Source organism: Scylla paramamosain, chromosome 5, assembly GCF_035594125.1.
Source record: "Scylla paramamosain isolate STU-SP2022 chromosome 5, ASM3559412v1, whole genome shotgun sequence".
Taxonomy (NCBI): Eukaryota; Metazoa; Arthropoda; class Malacostraca; order Decapoda; family Portunidae; genus Scylla; species Scylla paramamosain.
In genome coordinates, this window is record NC_087155.1 from 7,630,247 (window position 1) to 7,641,691 (window position 11,445).

At 42.9% G+C, this 11,445-nt stretch overlaps 1 protein-coding gene and 1 non-coding gene across 7 annotated transcripts in view; one reads left to right on the forward strand and one right to left on the reverse strand.

Annotated features, from left to right (window-relative positions):
- LOC135100476 (ankyrin-3-like) overlaps positions 1-11,445 on the forward strand; it is a 251,464-nt gene that overhangs the window by 220,292 nt on the left and 19,727 nt on the right. For 3 of the 6 annotated variants that reach the window (XM_064003422.1, XM_064003423.1, XM_064003426.1), the window contains one exon: positions 6,708-6,781. The exons of the other annotated variants lie outside the window; for them this stretch is intronic. The gene's annotated coding sequence lies outside the window, so the exon portion shown is untranslated. The remainder of the gene's footprint in view (positions 1-6,707; positions 6,782-11,445) is intronic. 6 annotated transcript variants of the gene reach the window in all.
- Trnai-gau (transfer RNA isoleucine (anticodon GAU)) lies at positions 1,286-1,359 on the reverse strand. The gene has a single exon. It is a non-coding gene; the product is annotated as a tRNA-Ile (tRNA).

Genomic DNA, 11,445 nt, shown 5'->3' on the forward strand with positions numbered 1-11,445 from the left:
GCCTGTGGCCTCACCAACAGCGACAACTACACTCGTGCTTGAGTGTAAGGACATGTTTCACTGTGCTTACACTCAGTCATTGGTTACAGAGAACTTGTGTGACTCAGCAGCTATATTCATTTAGATAACTTGTCCACTATTTAAATGAGAGCACATTTCGTTTAGAGCTAAGGTGAATATGCTTTTTATTTATTTGTTAATTAATTAATTAATTTATTAATTAATTAATTTATTTATTTATTTATTTATTTATTTATTTACTTATTTGTCATGTTATTTATTGATTTTTTTTATAACAATTTCAACCAATGTTTATTTGTCTTGCTGGAGAGAGTAATAATCACGCAGAAAAGTTTAAAACTTGGTTAGGTCACAAAGATGAGTGTGACGGAGTCCGGTCACCACACACACATTACCACACCACCGTCTGACATTAGCGTGACCGCGGTGACGCTCCCCTGAGACTCTGGCATCGTGACTGCTGCACTCGTGGCTCCCTCACCTGTGACTAAGTGAAGGGCGGCATTCAGCACGCCCTGGCGGGGGATGTGCGGATCAACAGCTTATACCACTTCATCATCACTTACTTTTTTTTTAACATTATAATTTACATTTTCAGACAAACTAATGTTGCGATGACTTTATCAACCATTATATAAAACACTTCAATGCAGCTGTGAGAATTATTTGTTAGACGATGTGCTTAGCTAGAACTACATTGTGGTTATGTTCTGGAATATAAGTTCTGAAAAACATAATGTAATGTTATTGTTTGTATTTGGTGCTTTGTTAAGAAACCTCACTGGAACTTGAGTACTTTCAATTTTTCTTATTTGAACTCAAGCCCTTGTAGTGCTCTCTTGTCAGGCAGTTTGTTGACTTCCTCCCCTTCCTCCTCCTCCTCCTCCTCCTCCTCCTCCTCCTCCTCCTCCTCCTCCTCCTCCTCCTCCTCCTCCTCCTCCTCCTCCTTTCCCTCATTATCATCCTTTTTTTGACATCACGATTATTTTCTTCATCACCACCATTATCATAATTTCATTTCATTTCATTTCATTAGACATCAACTTATTCACTAAAATTTCCACTTGTTGCAAATATGTTTGATGTACGTATTTCATATTGCTTTGTAAGATTATATGATTAGATACACGTTTAGATAACCACTCTGTGTGTGTGTGTGTGTGGGTGGGTGGGTGGGTGGGTGCTTGCGTGCACATTAGTCCTAGTGTAAAAAAAAAAAAAAAAAGTAATGATACGAGTAACAGTAATGATGATAATGATTTTCTGGCCCGCATGGGGGTCGAACCCACGACCTCCGCGTTATCAGCACGGCGCTCTAACCAACTGAGCTAACGGGCCTGTTAAAAGTGCTTTCTACATCACCTGAATGTGTGTATATGTGAGTGTGGGCGTCTATGTAGTATGTCTTGGCAGCCTTGACCTTCAGTTTCAATCCCAGTGGACTGGTTCCCGCCAGCCCAGAATCATACAAAAGAGTTCGGTACTTGCAATGCACCTCGTCCTTTATACACATCATTATTGAGGTCACTGTGTTGCCCCTTGTCTCTTTAAACAAATCTGACCCACAAATAGAAATAGTGAAAGTGTTCCTCTAAGAAATATTACATCTCGAGTCTTGCGCATCAGTGTTCCTGTGGTGCTGTCATGGTGCATCAGTTTAGAAGAGAGTCGGAAAGAGAGAAAAAAAAAAGCGAGAGACAAATAAGTGGCTCCAGAAATTTTTATTTCAGTAAAAGACTGAGTATGTGATGAGGTCTCCATTATTACCAAGAAGAACTCTTGGGAACTGATCGCCACAAGCTGCTGCAGGAAAAAAGAATGGTTCATGCAGTAGTTTATTGACTCTGATTTTGGCGGCTGGGAAAGAATCACCAGAGCGGCCAAGCTGGTCAGAGTGGAGGAGGTACGACTATAAGCAAAATGTGAGGAAGATTTGCTATTTGTTCCTCTATCGTATTTCAGCTCTGGTATATTTAATGCTGTGTCTCATGCACACCCAGGAGGAGGAGAGGGAAGAGGAGAAGGAGGAAGAGGAGGAGGAGCAGGAGCCATGTACCAGCCCTGCATAGTTATCCCGTGTGTGGAGGAGACTTAATGTACTTGAACCTGTTTCAGCAAATAATTTTACAAGGCTTTTATGGAAGAATTTAAAAGTGGAAGGCGAGAGCAGTTTGAAGAGGTAAACATTAAGGAGGTTCATTTACTCGTACTCTGGCGTGGGAAGGGAAATATAAATAGACACCTTCGTGCAGGTGAACTCTGGCATTGAGACTGCAGACTTGATTCCTGCTGCAGAGACGGGCTCTGGTCATTTTATTCTTAAAAGTAAAGAAATAGTAAATGATAAGCAGATCAGTGACATCAGCAGAGCGTGGAGGACTGCAGCCGAGTCTTCGCTTATGCACGAGTTCTCAGTCTGTCTCGCGTTTCCACAGTAATGAGACTGAAAACGATGATTAAACCAACACAATCCTAAGCAAAATGATCTAAAATCTGTAAGAAAAAAATAAAAAAATTACAGTATTTCAAAAATTCTGGCTCCATTGAAAGTTATCTGCAAAAATATTCACTTCAAGAGGCAGAGCACTTGTGGCGAGCCTGTGGTATTGCCTGTAGCCCGCGCAACCTCTGTTATTTTCATTCTATTTTTTATGCAGCAATTCTGTATAGAAGTAATTAATTAATCAGCTAATTAATTGAAATTCTAAAATCTTGTTGAATTATCGAAATGGCATAGTAACTTAACACTATAATAATTTCGTTATTTGATTTAAGTGTCTGTTACTTGAGGAAAGGAATGTATCCAGTCTTCATAAGTTTGTCACCTGAGTGTTACCAACCCAGCGAGCCAACCTTATGTCCTTAATGTTCCTTTCTTTCTTTATTCCGTTGTCCTTCACTGTGTGTTCATCTCCTTTGTTCTCCAACAGGGACTTGTCCTTTTACTGTCTCACCACCTTGTATCCCACTGTACTTTCTCTTGTCTCACTGCTCTCTAAGAATCACAAACCTCCATATGAGACTTTTATTGGATTTCACTCACATTCATTCATCACATTCTCTCACTTCTTACATGCCTTAAATTTCTGTCACTTGCCAGTATCCGCGTCCTCTCAACACTCGGACAGTGATTCAACATTCACAACATTATGACCTTTCCTTCACCACCGTCGTCTTGTATCTCATACACTACATGAACTTCTGTCACTTACCAATATCCTGCTCGTTCTCTTTCGTCTCTTCCTCCTCTGTCGTGTTGTATTACACACCTTTAACTTTTATCACTTACCAGTATCTCTCTCATCCTCCTTCTCCATCATCTTCCTCTTCTGCCGTGTTGTTATGGCGCCGAGGAGTCCGCACAGTCGGGAACAAGAAGGGCTCACGGCGTGTCTGAGGAGCATTATCAGAACCACAAGGCCATGCTGCCAACACTCTCAGGCTGACCAGTGAGTGGTGCAGCACGTGACTCGCTGATGGCACGTGGCTGGGGGCAGGAAGGGGGCGGATGTGATGGTACGATGGAAGAAGGAAGTGCTGTCAAGAAGAAAAGTAGAGGTTGAGATAAAAAGAAAGACAGGGAACAAAGAACATAATAATAGGGAGTAATGTAAACATGAGGAGGAAAGGAATTTAAATAGAAAAAGGAAGAAAAGAAGTGTTATGAAAAAATAGTTTCAAATAATAAAAAAAGAAAGAAAGAGGTGTTAGAAAGAGCATCAAGCGTGAATATGGGATGCAAACAAACAACAGAAGAAAAGAAAGTAGAACAAAGATTTAGCAACTGAAGTAGAGTTTAACATAGAAAGAAAAACAGGGAACAAAGAACACGACAAGGAATAAGTGAAGGATTAAGCAAGAATTAGGAGTGTGAACAGCAGGGAATGAAAGGAATGCTGACAAGGTTGGAAAGACGCTTATCAAAAAGGAAATTATCAAAGTGAGGTAGTGGAAGTCTAGGTATAAAGGACGAGAAACAGAGAACATGATAACGAATTAGGAAGAACATTTAGCATGAGTTAATAATGTAAGCTGTAGGAGCAGAAATGGATGGAACGTTGACAAAGAAAAATAAATACTTAGAAAGAAATAAGAGAGAGATGAAGTTTTAAGTGAAAAAAACGGAACATGGGAGAGGTACTATTTAATAAAAATGAATAATGTATTGAAAAAATTAAGTAAGAAATTGAAAAATTACGAAAAATTAATTGAGAAGGTCAGGTTTAGGTGCAGGTGAACGAAGTAAGAGAAACAGAAAGGAAAGAAATTAACCTTATTAACGAAGCTACCTTGTAAGCAAAAATAGAAAGAACCAGGAAAAGAAAAATCCGGTAAAAACAAGACGAAAGAGAGAAAACAAACAGAAAAAGACAAAGAAAATAAAAGAGATGAGGGGAGGGGCAGGGAAAGAGACAAAGCATTAACAATAGAAAGAAAAGTCAGATAAATAATAAAAGAAAAAAAACAAGAAAACTTGATTGAGAAAGACAAAGAAAATAGGACAAATGAGAAAGGGAGAAAGGAAGGAAGGAAGAAAGAAAGAAAGAAAGAAAGAAAGAGGACAGAGCAAGGTAAAAAAAAAAAGAGCTATATTCATAAAAAGAAGGAAAGAAAGAAATCAGAAAATAAAGAGTGGAAGAAACAATATAAAATACACAAATTACTTAAGACTGAAAGGGACCAAGAGAATAAGAAAAATAAGGAGGAGAAAGGAGACGGAAAGAGTGTAAGAAGGCGAAACAGCAAGCCATAATAATCAGGAAAAGGAAGAATAGTGTATAGGAAGAAGGAAAATTAATAAATAATATAAAAGAACGTAAAAAATGAAAAAAAAAAAGAATATTTAGATAAAGGAAAGAGGAGTCACACAACGGAACACATAACAAACAGCAGCAAACCTCTTAGTCCTTGCAAGGTTGTTTGTGATATCCTACACTATTTAATCTAAAGCAGGAGACGGTGGATAGTATGTAAAGATGAAGGATGAGGAGAGAAAAACCTTGCTAGTGGAAGAAAATAGGACGACGTAAATGAGAAATAAAGGATGGAAGTATGATGAAAAAAGATGTTGAGAAAAGTAACGAAAACAAGTACACAGGAAGAAAGAAGGAAGAGGAAGAAAAGGAGGAGGAGGAAAAGGAGGATTTTTTATTGATTTAATGACACTACAACAACAATCATAATGGAGCCTTAGAGAACTCAGAGGAGGAGAAAGAAAAAAATAAATAAACCACGATAATGAGGAATAAGGAAGAAGCAGCATAAAGAGAATAAATCATGGGAGGAGGGCGAGTGATTCACCTCCCTGCCTCTCCTTTACTTGAGCATCACCTGACTGACGGACACCTGACTGTCCCGTGTTCTGAAACGCTTTGCTCTCTCACCACTATTTTCAAAGGCCACAGAAATGATCAGCTGGGTCCTCAACGATATTTCTCCCATTACTAATGTAGAAATCTTACTAATATCTCACTAGAACCGTAAGAACAGCCTTAAAAACCCGTGTAACTTAAAGTGCAGCCTTTTGAAAGTAGTCGGGCAGCGCAGAAGCGTTTCAAAATAGTCACTCACGAAGGAAGGTGACCCGAGCTAGACCCGAGACACACAACCTTCCTTCATTCACCTTTCCCTTTCTTCACACTCTCATGCGTACATGTTTGTCCTGCATTGTTCCTTTGTATGTCAGAGCGCTATATTTACTCGTATTTGTCTCTCGTTGTTCCTTTGTATGTATATGTTTTACCTGCGTTGCTCTTATCGTGAGGCCTGGGCGCTTCTGTGGTGCTTGCAGTGCTTGGTTCGCTGCCCTGAAGGTCGGGAGTTCGATTCCGGCTCATGCTATTTTTTTTTTTTTTTTACTTCTTCTTCTTCTTCTTCTTCTTCTTCTTCTTCTTCTTCTTCTTCTTCTTCTTCTTCTTCTTCTTCTTCTTCATTCTTCATTCTTTATTTCTTTCTTCTTTCTTTCTTTAGTGAGAGAGGTATAGCACACTCGAAATCTTAGCCAGCCCCACATAATATCTTCAATGTAGCATGACTGAATCAGTTTTTAGGTTTGTTATATGAAGTCTCTCTCTCTCTCTCTCTCTCTCTCTCTCTCTCTCTCTCTCTCTCTCTCTCTCTCTCTCTCTCTCTCTCTCTCGTAAGTTTGTCTCACCCGCGGTCGTACTTTCCTGTGGTGTTCCTCCGTGACCTCTTCATCTTTCCCACTGGTACGTCCTCCTCCCCGCCCAGCGATCGTCCTCCCGTCCATCCATCAACTCCCTCTCTCCTGGTCCATCACTTCCCTCTGATCCTCTCTTCCCCTCTGATCAATACCTCCGGTCTGATGCACCCCTCTTCTCTGATCCACCCCTCCCCTCTTATCCCTCCTCTTTGATATACACCTTTGATCCACACCTCTCCTCTGATCCACCCTCTTTGATCCACCACTCTCTTCTGATCCACCACTTCTCTTTGATCCACGCCTCCCCTCTGATCCATTACTCCTCTCTGATCCATCACTTCTCTCTGATGCACGCCTCCGCTCGGATCCACACCTTTCTTATCTACCACTCTTCTGATCCACCCCTCCCCTCTGCACCACACCCATCTGACCCACACCTTTCTGATCTACCACACTATTTTGATCCACACCTCTCTGATCCACCACTTCCCCCTCTGATCCACCCCTCCCTTCTGATCCACAGCCGTGCTCCACCTTGCCAAGTCTTCCCGCCCACGTGAGTTGGCTTCCCCAAGGAACAAGTGAGTCACTAACCAGGTGAGAGAACCTCCTTTCGCTCTTCTCTCTCTTATCAGCTCTACCTCCCTCCCTCTCTCACTCTGATAGCCTCTCCCTTCCCCCATCCACCCTCATCTCTTCCACTCACCTTTCCTCCATCCACTTCCATCTCTATCACTTTTAACAATTTCTCTTTTACTGTCCAGCTTTTCCATCTTATATTTCATACTTCATTCATTCTTCCTTCCACCCTCACCTTCTTCACTCACCCTCACCATCATCTTTCATTCTTCCATCCTCGCCCTCATTGCCTCTTACGGACTGTCCACCTTTCCCTCCAGCCCCTTTCTTCATCCATCCTTACCCCCATCACTCCAGCCATCCCCTCTTCGTCTCCTTCGCCCCCTGTAACTCAAATTATTCCCTCATTTCCTTCCTTTGTCATCAACCCTCATCATTTCTAGCATATCCTCCTTGTTATCTCATCACCCATACCTTCCTCTCTCCTTTTCTTCTTTCCCCTCTTCCTTTATTCACTTCCACCTACTTCCACCTCAAGCAGTCTTTCCCTCACGTCCACCATCATCATCCTCCAGTATTAACCTCTTCTATCATCTACACTTCTTCCCATCCACCCTTCTCTCCCCTCTTATTTCCTTCCCTCCTCCTCTTCCTCATTCCGTCACTTCCAACATTCATCACTCGTCCCCTCTTCTCTCATCCTCTCCCCGCTCCCACCCACGTCTCCATCCCCCCATCCTCTTGCACCATCACTCTCCTCTCCCTCCCCTCCATGCCACTGCGCCCCCTCACCTGCCAATAACGCACTGAGCTGATCTGTACCTTGCCACCCTGCATCGTATTAGCATTTACCTGTGCCATACGATGCACCCCACGCGTCCTACCTCAGTATAAATACCCCTGCCATTTAAAATAAAATCTTGTCACCCTGCCATTCTGCCTCACGATCATCACCATCCACCTTCGCATTAGTTATATTCGACCCTGCCACCAGAAACACCCTGTCGCCACCTGCCACCTTTATAATACCTCATGATTATTATGATTTTTTATTTTTTTTTTCATCCCTCTCTCTTTATCTACCTTTCCACCCTGTTTCTCTTCCCTGCCTCTACGCATTAGACCCAGCCAGCACCTCAGTAGCACCCTCCCACCCTCCCTCCCTGCCGCCACGCCCCGAGGAGCACCAGACCCTGCCAGCCATCATGTCACACACCCTGCCAAGTGCCGCGGGCTTGCAACTGTAGGGCACAAGAAGCTGAAGGAGGACTACATCAGATTAGTTCATTATTCCTCATTAATTTGCTGGGTTCTAGGGATCCCCACGCAGTTCCCTCCTCGCTTAATGGGCTACCTGAGTGTGGGTTCATTAACAGACACCTGGTCACTGTGTGTGCAGAAGGCGCTGACGGCGATAAGGAAAGACGCAAGTGCTTCTTTGGTTGATTGTGCTCTGTTTGTGATTGCTAGGAAGTGGATGAGGAGATGAAAGAGAGAGAGAGAGAGAGAGAGAGAGAGAGAGAGAGAGAGAGAGAGAGAGAGAGAGAGAGAGAGATTGGAAGCTAAATGAGTTATGACGGTGCAGTAACTAGGTCATGTGATGCCAATTATAGGGTTATGAGAGAGCGCGCTACTTCTCCCACCTAGAAACTGCCGTGAGCCAAATTCGAACTGATAACCTTTATACCTTTATGCTACAGAGACACGCGGCCCTCGAGAGAGAGAGAGAGAGAGAGAGAGAGAGAGAGAGAGAGAGAGAGAGAGAGAGAGAGAGAGAGAGAGAGAGAGAGAGAGAGAGAGAGAGAGATGTTATAAATACTCCATAAACATTTCTTTTTTTCCTTCTAAATATAGTGTTGGCTTTTTGATACATCCTCTTAACTTACTTTCTCTCTCCCCTAACTTTAGTCTGCCAAAACCTATCTCTTATTTTCCCTTACCTCTTCCTCTCTTTTTTTTTTTCTTTTTTTTCTCTCTCTCTCTCCACATATACATCCACTTCTCCACAACCTTTTCACCTTTTACTCTGTCCCGCGATTTTTTTTTCCCTTTCTTAGTATCCCTTTTCGTTTCAGTTACCTTTCGCTTCCTTGCTTTCTGTTTACCCTCGTATCTTCTTCCGTCTCCTCCACCTGCTTCCTCTTCCTTTGTTTCACACTTTGGCTTCTTTTCTTCCTTTGTTTTCAAGCGAGAACGACGACAAGTAGAAAATAAATCAGAGCTTGGTTCCCTCCCTCAGCGCCGCCCTTGCCCTGCGTGTGTCTGTTGGTGCAGAGGTCTTTTTTATCCCGGTGATAGTGGTACACAAAGAGAGAAAGAGAGAAAGAGAGAGGAGAGAGGAGCGAGAGAGAGAGAGAGAGAGAGAGAGAGAGAGAGGAGAAGAGAGAGAGAGAGAGAGAGAGAGAGAGAGAGAGAGAGAGAGTTAAGGAACACACAAACAGATGAAGAAGTAAGACGCAGAGTTAGAAAGGAAAAAACACTGACAGACCAACACACACACACACACACACAAAACACACACACACACACACACACACACACACACACACACACACACACACACACACACACACACACACACACACACACACACACACACACACACACACACACACACACACACACACACACACACACACAGACTGACAGGGAGACGAGACAGACAGGACGACAGGAAAACTATATTTAAAGCAGAGACGTAGTAAGCATTGAACACCAAGATGGGCCACGACAGATAGATGGTAGGTACACACAAATGAAAACACGTGCTTGGAGGAACATAAACAGCCACGAGAGACGAGAGGCAGGGAGCACATGGACTAAGATGCGACGGTGGTGTTGGTGATGGTGATGATGGTGTTGGTAGTGAAGGAAATAGAAGCTAAAAGGAAGAGAAGAGAAATAATTAAACTGGAAGGAAAGGACAGGAAAGGAAAGAAGGTTGGAGAGAAACGACGGAAGGGAAGGGAAAGGAGGAAGGGAAGTGAAAGAAAGAAACTGGAGGGAAGGGGATAGGAAGAGAAAGATGAAAGTTGAAGGGAAGGGAGGGGAAGGGAAGAAGGAAGCTGGAGGGAGGAAGAGAACGGAAAGAAGGAAACTGGAGGGAACGGATGGGAAAGGAAAGGAGGAAGAGAAAAAAGGAGGCTGAAGGGAAGGGAAGGGAAGGGAAAGGAGGAGGCTGGAGGGAGGAGGGGAGAGGGGGGATCACTCACCTGGTAGTTTACGAGGAGAGCAAGTTGGAAGTTAATTTTAGCGAGGGCAGGTGTTATAAAGAGACGGAGAGACACACACTGCTTCCTTTCTCCTCCCTTAACCTTCCCCACGTGTGGCTCTTCTGTCTGCCCTCCCCCGTATCATCGCCAACAACAGCAGCAGTAGCAGAAGTAATTTTAGCGAGTCAGGTGTTATAAAGAGAGGGAGAGACACACACACTGCTGCCTTTCTCCTCTTTCTAACCTTCCCCACCTGTAGTTCTGTCTATCCTATCCGTATCATCGCCAGCAGCAGCAGCAGTAGTAGCAACAACAGCAGCAGCATCTATGACTCCAGTACAGAGGCCTTCACGAAACCTTGTTCACTCCTCTTTGGCAAATTATCGATTTTTTTTTTTTTCAGGTTAGTCATCGTACACTTCAAAACATTTATCCACACTAAGAACATAACATAAGAGTAAACAAAACGCTGGTTGGCCTACACTGAGCAGCTCCTGTACCAATCATGAACGCGTCCCCGCCCCCTTGCTAACCTTCCTATTACAACCTCTCTCTTCCTTGTCCATATAATCAGCTAACCTCCTCTTGAATCTACCTATATAGCGTGTTGGCACTGACCACATGACTGCTAAACCTATTCCACTCATCACCACTCTGTTTGTGAACCACTTCCTACCAGTCTCATCAGTTCCAACTAATCTCACTAAATATATACGTATGCACTAATTTCCTCGATACGTGATTTCCTGGAACTTTCTATTACTGCAATTTTCTGTGTCGCATCTAAGTTCTTTTGATATTAAAGAAGAAACAGTAGGAGGAGGAGGAGGAGGAGGAGGAGGTGGAGGATAAAAACAGACTAGGTAGGTGGAGACTGTGTAGTAAAGCCATTCAGCAGGACGGCACTCTCACCTTCACTCGTTCCGTTTTCTTTGCTTAAATATACTGTTCACTTTCACTTCCCTTTGCGTAGTGGTTTATGTAGTCTAAAGCTCCTGCTCTTCCTCCTACTTCTTGTTTTTGTCCTCGTTTTATTAATTTCTTCTCTTTTTATTTATTTTATTTATCTTAGTTCGTAGGTTATTCACTTTCCTCTTCGTCTTCCTTATTTTTTTGTGTCGTTCTAAGTTTAGATTATTCCGCTTTATTGTTTTTTCCTTTGTCTCAACTCATTATTAGGTTTGCTTTCTCATTTTCTCCCTTGTCTCCTCACGTAGTCTCTCCGTCCCTGACTCCCTTCCTTTCTCCTTTCTACTTCTCAGAACACTTTTTCTTTTTTATATATTTTCTCTTTCTACCTTCCTTCCTCCATCTCTCCCTCCCTCATTATCTCACTTTTTACTCCTTATCTTCACCTCCTCATCCCTCCCATCTTCCCTGCTGTTTGCCTTCTCCTTACTCTTTAATTTCCTCTCCTCCTCCTCCTCCTCCTCCTCCCTCACCACTTTGTCACTGACTTCTGACTAAACA